This window comes from Botryllus schlosseri, chromosome 14 (assembly GCF_051294905.1).
Source record: "Botryllus schlosseri isolate E-star chromosome 14, Bs_hap1, whole genome shotgun sequence".
NCBI lineage: Eukaryota > Metazoa > Chordata > Ascidiacea > Stolidobranchia > Styelidae > Botryllus > Botryllus schlosseri.
The window spans coordinates 19,596,215-19,609,052 of NC_137249.1; the positions used below are offsets into that span (position 1 = coordinate 19,596,215).

Sequence of the window (12,838 nt, forward strand, 5' to 3'; positions counted from 1 at the left end):
AGGTCGGTTTCGCCAATTTGTAAAGACTCATGTGACTTCATGATCATGGTAAAGTGGAAAATGTTTTCTTGTCTCACAAAACTCGTATTTCAACCAGATAAACAAGATATTGCTGGATTGCACGGAAGAGGAAAATGTCGATTGGTTGAGGATAGGATATTCTATTTGGAAATACCAGGTCAGAATCCGCGATTCATTCATTTCTCGATATTTAGGCTTCTTTTCATTCAGGTCGAACTCTTGGATATTGTGGCAACGGGCGTGACTTCCTTCCAAAAGTACCAGAATTGCTTGAAAAGTAAGAATAAACTTTCCAGCTTTGGCGTGGACGTCAATATTCACCGTCAATTCACCGTCAATTCACCGTCAATTCACCATCAATATCACCGTCAATAAAGCATACGACCTTAATCGTGTACGTTATGCTTGTCAGACAGGAAAAAGAGTAATATTATCACCATTATGGTATCGCTTGCTCGTTTTGAAGTCAGTTTCTCGCCTCAGTTCGAATCCGTCAGATGCGTGGTTGAATATGATGTATCCCGTGACCTTATTCTTCTTCTCGTCGGAAATACGAATAAGCTGACGCTGATATACGTCGATAGGTTGATAGGATAGGTTGAACGAAGAGGAAACAAGAAAGCTTGAAAGGATTTCCAGAGATCACGGTCTTTGGCTGGAAGTTTTGGGCGGTGAGATTGACATATTCATTAGTTTTCGCTATTTTGCAAGAGTACGTGCTATTGCATTATCGAAGTAGCGGCGCAGGTGGTCAAAGTCATCAGTATTGCTACTCGGGTAGTAGGCCTAGTAATACTGTAAATTTCTGATCAGTTACAACTACAAGGGGCGATTTTCGATGCATGCCTAAACTACGCTTATGAATAAGAACGTTTAAGAGTAACTAGTTCACGGAAATTCTTGAAATTAGGCGGTTTTCGAAAGTAGAATTGGTAAAGGTGTCACATACATTCAATAGAGTCGAAAGTATTCTAATTTCGAAAATACAACACGCATCTTCGCGACAAAGAAAAATTATTGATGACTGCGCAAATATTATCGAAAATCTAATCGGCTACCGTGTTGTAAAGAATATGTTGGTCGGATTTTTGGGATTATTTCGCTCATAAAAATGGTGCAAACGAATCTCAACACCACTTTCGACTTTATTAAATCTAAAGTTTAAAAAGTAAATAGTTTTACGTGAAACTGATCAGTAGAAGTGGAATTAGTCTGAAAGTATTACCGCAAGGGGGCTAAAATCAATTTTTCAGGCCTACCCCGAATAAGTAGATTCAATTCGCTATTGATCAGTCTGACAACAATTGAGTATAGCAGCTTTAGCAGCAGTAATTTTCATAAACAACTACTAAAATTAAATATATGAGGCTTGAATATCGAGTGTATCATTCACCTTAAAAGTACTTCTACGAAATAATTCATTCATATCAGGTAGATATCGTATAGCAGCTAATGCAGGACTCGGTAGTCAATTCAGACAATTGCCATCCTTACCACCTTAGCCCGACCGACATCGGTAACGATACCGGCAACGCCGATAACTATATGACCTTCACTGATAACCCCTACACCTGGAAACCTATAAGCAAGCATGGGTGGTCAATAACGGAGTACTTCCGTTTTTTCAAAGTACTCAAGTAGGTTTTGAGTACTTTCGCTACTTACGCAAGTAGTTCTTATTTTAGACTACTTCTACTTCTACTTTTTAGGAAACACTGGGTCTAGAAGACCTACTTTTTCTTACTTGGAAATCACTTCTTCTACTTGTACTTCAGTAAAAAATTACAAAGTTACTTCTACTTCTATTTGAGTACTAACGATGACTATACTTTGTCCAACTATGCCTGCAAGCTATAAGAAATATATCAATATCCCCATTCTAGCAGTCGCAGATGAGATTTCTTCCACTATTTACTACCATTTTGTGATGTCACGAATATTGCTAATATTTCCGACCTCTCCTAACCGACATCGATATTATGCCAAAGTGTGATATCGACTTGATATTATCGGATTGTCGATAGTGATCGGTCAGGCCCTACTTATCGCACCACCCGCATCAGTTTAAACTACATTCCATGCGGACAGGACTTTAAGAAAAGTATTTCATCTTTTCTAAAATATTGTCCTTTCAGGTCAAGGCCGAGATAGTGATGCCTGGGGGTTGCTTGACGCGAAACATTTCTGAGAATATACATCACCTTCATCGTAGCTATCGTTTCATTTTCGAAACCGCAAGAGAGCTTTGTAAACGTTTTGCCGCAACTTATTCGAAACTATATAAAGAGACTGTACATTGTACCAGGGCTTTGGATCCGGAGCCGGAGCCCGGAGCCGGAGCCCCGGAGCCGTGCATTTTTACCGGAGCTGGAGCCGGAGCCGGAGCTCTATATAAAATTCAGCCGGAGCCGGAGCCGGAGCGGGAGCCAGTTATTTGAGGGGTAGCTCCGGCTCCGACGTATTTCATAAGATGCTATTATATATGCAACAACCATATCTGCTGAGTTCACCGAATTCAACAGCAGGCCTTCGCGATATTAAGAATCTTTTCCTCTTTGGCGCTACATTTTCCGACTAACCATGTTCCTGGCGGTTTAACAGCAGAGCAGTCGTATGTTCATGTTCAATTTTCATACACGAGTGCCGAGCCTCGGTATGCGACATATGCCTGTGAATATTGTGGGTATTCGGCATACCCGCAATTTCATCATCAGCACAACCTTGTTGGCCAATTGTATACGGTTCGAAAATACTGATCACTATGTATTACGCGAAATGTGAGAGATGGTAAAAACGTGATTTCGTTGCACATGCCGGTAAGACGAGCGCGAGCCGAGAAATTCCGTCTCATCATTGCTATGAATCGGATAAGCAAATACTCGTTTTTTCGTGATAGTTCTTTAGTCGGGCCGCGAAAGTGGACAGTGTTATTGCGAGTATGCAATTATGCATGCTAATTGCAATTCATTACTGCGCATCGTTGTCATCTCCAGTAAGGATTTTCGAGCTTAATAGGGGATGGCAGAAGAGTAGGCCAAAACCCCATAGTATTCTATGTTGGAGACAAATTACTGATTTGATACGCGATTTCCAATTTGTAATCATCTGTTTCGTAAACTTGTAAATGTGCAATGTGCATACTGCATAGTTTAATTCGTTATGGGCATGGCGCAATGTGCACGGCACAGTGTTTATTTCGATTATTCGATTCATTTCAACGGTAAAATCTTATTCCGATAAACTTGATCGACACCGGATGGACTGGTAACGAGCGCACCAATATCGAACGTCAAACCATTGGCCATTTGGTACAAATCGAATTTCTATTGATCACGTCGTTATATCCGCCCATTTTGCCCTTACTACATTTAAAGTTGAATAATAATCGCACATTTAAAGATTGAATTAAGCTGTATGGTAATGGTAATGGCCTAATGGTAATGAGTACAGTGCCAGTGTTAAAACACCGCATCAGAATTTTAATGCTGTGGCACGGAGTAAAGTGTTTTTTAGTTTATTGTAATATACGACGATTTACTAAGATGTGACTGGACCCTGGATCTGTCAATGCGTCGAAACTGATATTTTAGTCCAGTCATCAATAACATCCCAAGTGCCGCGGCTAGACTAATCATATTTTTGGTTGGCCTAGCGAGTTCACAATCTGAGCAATTCAATTTCGACAATATAACAGAATTTCGATAATATAATGTGAAATTAGCTCGCGGGCTACTCAAAGTCTTCTCGCGGGCCACATATGGCCCGCAGGCCGCGGGTTGCTCACCCCTGATACAGACAGACACCTTCGATGGTTTTCAGAGCCGGAGCCGGAGCTGGAGCCGGAGCAGTGGTAATAATGCTGCTCCGGAGCTGGAGCCGGAGCTGATGTATGATAGAAGAAAGCTCCGGAGCCGGAGCTGGAGCAATGCCAATTTACGGCTGCTCCGAAGCCCTGCATTGTACAACATAAGCTGCTTTTCAATATGAAGCCTCTCATGAATTATATCTGTGGTTCTCAACTCTGTTGCCGGTTAGACTGCGCAGAGGTTCCGCGAAAAACGTAGGTTTTTTGGTAGGAGACAATTTTCCTAGAACGTCACTGCATTCGAGCTGCAGCAAAAGAACTAAAATAAAAGATTTTTACGAAATGTACCATCCCAGTAATCGATTTATGTGATATCGAAGTGACGCGTCATCTCTTCCTAATATTTTACGACATTTTCGTTCTCTGCATCGTTGCACTTTCTCGAGGCGGTCGAGTGTAACCTGCCCCTTTTAAGATTTTAATATTGAACGGGACAATTCTAACACTTAAGGAGTAAATTTCATAATTTTTCATAGCGTGATATTAAAGTAAGTTCCGTTTTTTAATATGACGTATAAGGTTGTTAGTTCTATTATGTAAAAATTTGAAAAGTAAATTTCCATGAAAAACGGATTAATCGCAAAAAATGTGAAAATAGTGGCAATTGTCCCTGGTCTCTCCTACTTGAAGTAATAGAATGCCGTGACCTGTTGGTAGGGTGTCGGAAGCTCAAAAAGCTTGAGATCCACAGGTTTAGATTATCACGTCGTAGTATGACAACGTTTTGAATTATATCGAAATTTCAATTCTGTTGAACCCTTGTGTAATCTAAACACATTTCAGATGCGAATATAATGATTCACTTTTTCTGTCAGTTATTGAACTGTTGATACATGCATAATAATTGCCGTCAACAATGGTTCTTGAATGATGAACTTGTATTCACCGTATTCATATTAGTATTGCTATTATTTATTAATGATAAAAATAATAGCCATAGAGTATGTCCAACCAATACTTTCTGTGAAGGCTATTATAACTTACAATGAATGTATTTTGTCATGTACGATGTAATGTAGCCAACGTGAAATATAATTAGAATAGGCCTATTGCACACTAGAGCTGGATTAGAAGCGATGTTTATCAAACTACATTCGCACAATCAAGGTATAATCTGAAATTTGTGTAGCAACATACAATCAAAACATCATGCATTGAACTTTTTTGTTTTAGCGCAGTCAGAGTTAGCCTGAAATATCGCTTAATTCAAGACCGTGACATAATTAATAATAATTGATTTCAATTGCTGATATCAACTGGGGAAATGCTGAATTGTTTTCGAAATGGCAGACCCAACACGTTATGTGGACTATGGACATAGACATCACTAAATGGCGAGAGTAAATGCAGGACCGTAACAACTGCGTCAGCTAAAGCTGCAACAAGTCGTGCTACAAGTCGGCAGCTACAGAATCAAAATAAAGAATATCGATCTAGTGTGAATGACCATTGTAGTAAAAATATCATGAATACCGCAAACAACGCTGAATGTAACGTCGATCACGGGGTAAATGATTTGTGCATGCACGGAGCTGCAATTGAGTAGCTGCGTCACAAATATGTCAATACCAGAAAAAAACTTCTTCCGCGAGACGCACACGGTTCCAAATTGTCATTTCTAAGGGCCCCATCATTTTACTCTCTGGTTCGCATAAGCACTGGGCGACCAGATTACAAGGAATCTACTATATTAAAATCGAGAATTACAGGCGTTCTAATTAGCGCCAGGCGCGAAGAAAATTTCCAAGGTAAATTATATCTTTTAACAAATTGTGAGTCAATTCGCAAATTCAAATTGCATTTTGAATGCAACATGCAACCAACACACGCAGATTGAATTACGTGCAGATGATCGGATAATCTCCCAGTTTGAGACCACTGGCCTAGACCCATAGTGTGCCGTGCTATAAGTCGGCAGCTCAGTTGTCATAATAAAGATCACTCGCATGGTGTAATATGACCATAGACGTCAAAACATCATGAATACTGTAATAACAACAGCCAATAAGTCGAACTCGCGAAGGAAATTTTACAATCACATTTATGCTATGATGTATAGCAGGGCAGGCAACATACTGTCCACGACGTGATTCTGAGCGGCCCGCAGACAGGTTTAGGCCTTAAATGATAATATGGCGGTTACAGAAGGGTTACCATACGTCCTCTTTTAAGAGGATTTGTCATCTTTTTTGACTTTTTTGAAAGTGTCCTCGGAGGACGCCCTTTTGTCCTCTTTTTTGAGATTTTGTCCTCTTTTTTGAGCTCTGAGCGGAAAAGATGAACTTTTTTTCTAGTCAATCGATCACAAAGTGGGAAAAATTCACCGGTTTTTGAGAATTCTTCTCCGGTTTTGCAAGTCTCAAATTTCTGAAAAAGTGTCCTATTTTTAGATTTCCAAAATATGGTAAGCCTAGGTTACAGTCTTCCGCAATTCTCCACTACTTGCTTACTACGTCAAATTATGGTGGATAAAGGTTATTCTTTCTTATTTTCGACACAAATAATAGTTCTTTGTTCTCTCTGTGTCCGACAATGATATATATATATCATTGGTGTCCGACATGCAGCCAGAGTTCAAAGAGCCTGTACACCACATTGATCGACCGCATATGTCTCATTGACTTCACCAGTTATATGGCAGTCTATTACGTTAATAAATTCATTAAATACTGCTTTGGTCTCTATGCTTCAAACTTAAAGTTTGAAGATTGATTTAACATTGATCCTTGTATGTGTGGATAAATAGGCGTTATATGAATTGATTCTGGAATCCGGCCCCTCAAGTAATTCATTTGCCCATGTCCGGCCTGCCGACTGGAGAAGTTGCTCACCCCTGTTGTATAGGCTCTTAGGCTCGCTTAAGCGGTATAGCAGGCCTGGGCAAAGTTCGGCCCGCGGGCCAAATGCGGCCCGTGGAGCTATTTTGTGTGGCCCGCGAAAGGTTGCTTGAAATTGAAAATATAAAACCTACTTTTTATTGTTGCTACGTGGACTAAAACCATAGGATTATAAACTGAACCTTGTTCATTAACATGCAGTGATTACGCGGCCTATACGTACCTCTCATGTCTAATCCAGATTCAAAGTACAGCTAATGTAGCAAATATTGCCGTTACAATTAAAGTCACAGAAAGTCACCAAACCTTCTTTGCTGCCATTGTCACGTTACGCAAAACGCGGTCTGTGTTTCACATTGTAAAGCGATGCGTTTCCAAATCCCTAATTCCTAAAATAAGTCAATCAGTGTTCGTGATTTCTATGAGTATATCACCACCCATAAAGGATTTCGAAAAAAAGTTGAAATTCAAAGATGGTCCGGAGGACTAAATATTTGTTTGTTAGTACCCGTCTTTTTAGTAGTTAGCGCCGAGCACGTCACCGCGTTTAAGGATATCATTTAGGTTGGTTCTATGATAAAAAAAACACGAGGACATACACCCAATCAAGGGGCGGTGATCTCCGGAATAACTGCAAGCCTGGCTCAACAACAAGGCCCTTTCGGCAAGCTATTCACCCTTCTAGGAAACCAGGTACCACGACAATAAGCTATGTCCCCAGGACCGTATAACTGCCGCACTCCAAACCCCCCAATTGGAGGGCGAGCTCGAAGGGCGCCCAACATTATTTCGTGAATGAATATAAATTATAGAGTATTTGTTTTTTGAAAATTTATGTAACTTCTTTGAAATTTTTGTAGTGCTACGCGCCATTTAGAGAGCAATGGTTTATGGAATTGGGCATTTTGGCGTCAGACATTACTGCGCCACGATACATGAATTTTTGGCCAACACGGGATTCTGAGAAGGCACTGCAATTGCAACTGCTGATCAAATTAACTAAGTAAAGGGAAAAAAGCTCGACAGCAAGAAAACCTTGGACGAAAAGGACTGCCCTTTTGTAGACCGAAAGTCAACATATTCAATTGCCCATAGGCAATATTTGCTGGTGAAGAAATAGAAATTGGGAATCGTATGTGTCTTTTAGTTTAGTACGCTTTGGCGATTTCAATATCTTTTCACATTGGAGACGGAAGGTCACAAAATAACAACATGTACGAAGTAATTATACCAACGGGCCCTTCCGAATATTTCCAAGACAGAACCTCACTCAGCTCTAGAGTAGTACGTGGGTTTGAGAGAGGCTAAAAATATTGCAATATATATGTAATACCAATATTATGGACCGTTCGAATCCTGAATCATGGAAAAATTCCGCGCTTTACGCGATTAGGGCGTAAAACGTTACCAATTAGTATATACAAGAAATGACGCCGAGAAGTAGTGTTAAAAACGTGCATCCCCATAGGGTCTGGTCTTTGGCGAAGCCCCCAGGAGTTTCGTTTATAAGTCTATGCGGGAGGGGGCAAGACCAAGGTTTGGGGGGGAGGGCTGACGACAGGCTGATTCGGCTATCCCAGATCAGTGGCGGCTCGTCCTATAGGGCAACTGGGGCATTGCCCCACCTAAAATTCTGTTCAATAACAATTTAACCATTTATAGACGCACAGCGCTCAATATATATCGAGATCACAGCGAAACCCGCGTTCTTCTTGTGTTTTCGCTTGCAAATGCCCATACATAGTGAAGTCTCCGCGAAAATCGAATTCTCTTCTGTGTTTTCGCTTTGTGAATGCCTAGCCGGGGCTTGCCCCGGTAGCGCTCATAACAAGCTTTCACTATCTATTCTCTCAAAGCTGCGCACAATTAAGAAACGTTGCTTTACTCTCTCCTGTTCGTAAAATGGCCGAGCAACAGGGGCAAATATGCTTGCTCGCCTCTAAGGTGTGATGTAACAATCGTATCTATATCTGAACTCGGATACCGTGATATGCGTTGAGTCGACCGTTGCTGGTACAGGTCGATTTTGATGGTGTTTCACACTATGATAATTCTTGAAACTTGGTATGTCATGTCGTGATGGTGGTATTTAACACTGTCCTAAGTTTCAGGGTTTCTACTCAAAGTTTAGGGTAGTAATTCCGTTTTCAAAGTTGAGTGTGTGCTGATCGGTCATGTAGGGGAGATGTGGTACCGATGGATCACTGGGACCGAAAATACTTTGAAAATTCTCTATGATAATTCCATGATTACACTCCGTGAACTTGTCTTCAATTGCATGCTGGCAACATCTTTCCTCACATCCAAAAAAATTCGACGTGCGCGAACTATGGGGTCTCTCACAGATGTTTTTTGTTTTGGGGGGTGTAAACTAAATTTAGATCGACATATACATTTTTCTTTGTAACCTTCAACACGAACAAACCAGCAATCATTTTTATTGTGAAGTCTAGAGATTGTATCAGGCTATATAATGGAACCTATTATTTTTTTTCAGTACTTTCCTTGAGTGGAATTTTTTTCGATTCATGTGCAAAATTAGTAGGGTGGGGACCGATGATACAATAGCCAAATCAAGCAAAATAATCAAGCATACTAATCATGAAACAAATGAAACATGACTATACGTACAGAAAATCTTTACGTAATAATTGCATATGATGTTTTATCGCCACAACGAGGTATTTGGAAGTCACACTGTCGATTTTCGGACAATATGTATGTACCCTCAAATTTATAAGTCCGAGTCTAAAATCGAAACGTGATTTTATGACAACATTTGAGTTAATATTTAATCTATTTTTGACGGTTGCGACCGAAAATTCTTCTTTGGCTTGCTGTAGCTTAAAATATAATACTGAGCAAGAAAAGTTGTCACATCTGAGTTTTTTAGGGTATACGTGTCAAAGGTCCCCGGGTCGTGTGCCATTGGACCCACCGGGTGGGGACCGATAACACGTTCGAGCAACAAATTTTAAACGTCCATAAATATTTTTCGAAAAGACGGATATTCATATATATGTGCGCGATAGGTAGAGCTTGTATCAAAGTGCTCTGCCAGCAAAAGATCTGCTGTTTTCGGCTGAACATTTTGGGGCCAGCGATCATTTTCCAATTTTTGATCCATCGGTACCACATCTCCCCTATCGCAAACATATTTCACGCAAAGCCGGTATTGGTCTCCATTGATTTTAACGATGCTCCTTAGCTAGATCCGTCATGAACTTTTACATGGTATGTCTTGATTTTAGTATCGAACGCTGTGCCAAGTCTCAAGGTTGACACTCAATGATTAGGGCAGCAATTTTGTTATTAAGTTCGAGTATGGTAGAGATGTGCGCTGATCTGACACTTAGCCTACCTAACGCATTGCGGATTTCACGCAAAAGCCGGTGTATCTGTGTTCTATACTGAGATAGGTGATGAGATGATGATATCATGAAACAGTTTACTAACATCCTCGGTTTGCATTCAAATATTTAGTTTTATTTTATATTCTCCAATGTCAATTTCACCGTGGAATGGTGGCCTTCGGGCCATTTGCTCACAATTACAACCCCTGTCAAGCGCGATAGCTGTTTCGTTTTCGATGGCGGCTAACAGCTGATCGCTTGATCAGCCGATTCCTCAGTAAATATTACGCAAAATTCGGCGTTGATCTGTTCGTATTAATTTTGACAGTGTACCATACCGAAAACGGTCATGAGGCTATACTTCTCGATGATTTCATGTAACAGTGTACCAAGTTTTCGGCTTTCATCCACGTATTTATTCGGTAATATATTTTCCGAAGGCGATTTTGCAGCAGACATATAGACACTATAGACCGTAAGCCGTATGTGTCGTGTGACAGTCTCCAGCCTCAAGGCCAGAATCTCCCAAGCTGTACCGGGACCGAATTTCCGAGGCTGCTATCCGTAGTTCTTCAGAATGATGTTTTGGATTCAATATGACATTTCCTTGTCCAATCTATGAGATAACAATTGCGTATGTGTCCGAACTCGTTGGCCTTTCCAGTTAGGCATACGCAATCTCTCGATTTATAGTCATTTCCATTTCTGCAGATAAGTAGTCAGGTCAAGTGCGAACATGAATCGTGTTGAATCTTTGCTCCGTACGCCGTTTAGCCAGCTGCCTTTCGAGCAAAAATTAGAGGTAAAGCGACTAGGTCCGTATCAGCCTAGAAATTGCCCATTGATCCAATCGTACGCTGGAGGAAAGCGCACTCGTGCCTTTTCTTCAGCGCATTTCGATAAAAATGAATGGCTTACTTATGGCGAGGATAAAAACGCCTTGTTTTGCTTTTACTGTCTTTTATTCTACAGTGCCGGTACCGGAAGCAGTGGCTCTTGTTGGAACAAAATTGGTTATCGCGATCTGAAGCATTTGTCAGAGCGTCTGAAAACGCACCAAAAATCCCAAGTGCACATGGCTAGTGCAGTTAAATATAAATTGTTTGGCAGAGTAAATGTAATGTCGCAGCTCAATGAAAGTTATCGCGTATCAGTCTGCAAGCACAATGAGCTTGTAGATAAGAATAGGCATGTTCTCTCTCGGGTGATTGATGCCATTAAATTTATTGGAGTTCATGAATTGCCCCTTCGAGGCCACGATGAGAAGGAATGCTCTCTCAATAGGGGGGTATTTTTGGATCTAATTAACACTTTGACTGCCAACAATCCTAAATTTAGGATTTTACTCAATCCCATAAAGTGCCAGCGATCCTATATTTAGGATATTTTTCAAATGCGTACGGTGAAGTCCGGAATAGGTTCTATCTCCAGATTTTAGGTGTATTCGAGGCTACTCAATAGGCTTGTTGTGAGAAACAGCAATTTTTGTTACCGAAGGTATTTTTTTTAAATCACATCTGTATACAATAGGTCAACCTTTTTTGGTTTGACCACTAGGTGGCGTTTCATAAAATGAGCAGCCAAAAATTGCAATATTTTTATAATTCCTTGATATTGAAAAAAAATCATAAGATGCACAAGGTTTACACTTATCAGCACGCCCAATTTCTGCTGAATATCCAACTAGTCGAAAATTCATTGTTTGCTGGCATTTACTGGTAATTTCCATAATAGGCCTTGGCAGCTAAAGTGTTAAATACACGGCTTCCATTGATAGCATTTTGCGCGAACATCTCGACACCGCGACAGTAGCTAAGGGTACCTCAAAGACTATTCAAAATGATGTGCTTGATTCGATATATCACATCTATCTACAGCATTTGTTTACCGAGATTGTTGACGCTGAATTTCTATCTATTCAGTCTGACGAAACAACTGACATTACGTGTTTGTCACAACTAGTCGTGATTTTTCGGTTCACGAAATTTGGTATGCCAGTCGAACGATTCCACAGCTTTGTGGCTGTTGACGATCGCACTGCTGTCGGAATTTCTTACGTATTAAAAAAAACATTACAGCCCTATTCAGTTGAGTCGAAACTTATTGCGCAAACCTACGACGGCGCAGCAGTCATGAGCGGATCGCGACATAGCGTACAAGTTTTAATGAAAGAAGTTTACCCGCATGCGCATTTTTTGCATTGCTACGCGCATCAGCTCAATCTTCCATGGATAACAGCTGGCTTTTTATAATGTTTTACGTTTATGGGTGCCACCGCTTTGATTGCCTATCCCCTGGTCGTAACGCATCAGGATCGTGTACCAAACACTTTCGGACGAGGGCAAATCGATTTGACTCGCTTTCGGGACGAGAATCCATATACAAATCGGGTCGGAGGCGCTGCAGCTCTTTACAGAATTGCTGAGCATGGAACGATTAAAACACCACAAGGTGTCATGCGAATGCTCTTTGTAGGTAGTTGGTCTGTGTATTTTTGGTATAGTCTTACTCGGCGCTTGCGTAATCTCTACCACGAAATCATAACGCATGCTACTAAGGATCACCTGATGATTGATTCGTGGCATGGGAACGATTCTTAGTTCGCGTACATTTTGTAAAATAATCATTTGAATAAAAAACAATGAATAAAACATTTGTTACCGCACTTCAAGTCACGTCACCGGCAAACCTCTCGCGGCACCTACGTTAAAAATCATTGTTTACGGGAAATTCATGTGACCATCATGAACGTTGAAAAACGC

General features: G+C 40.7%; 1 long non-coding RNA gene across 1 annotated transcript; it reads left to right on the forward strand.

Moving 5' to 3' along the window:
- The first annotated feature begins 382 nt into the window (after positions 1-382).
- On the forward strand, positions 383-5,038 carry LOC145456597 (uncharacterized). The gene is made up of 3 exons (XR_013920660.1): positions 383-445; positions 505-692; positions 2,157-5,038. It is a non-coding gene; the product is annotated as an uncharacterized LOC145456597 (long non-coding RNA).
- Positions 5,039-12,838: the final 7,800 nt, after the last annotated feature.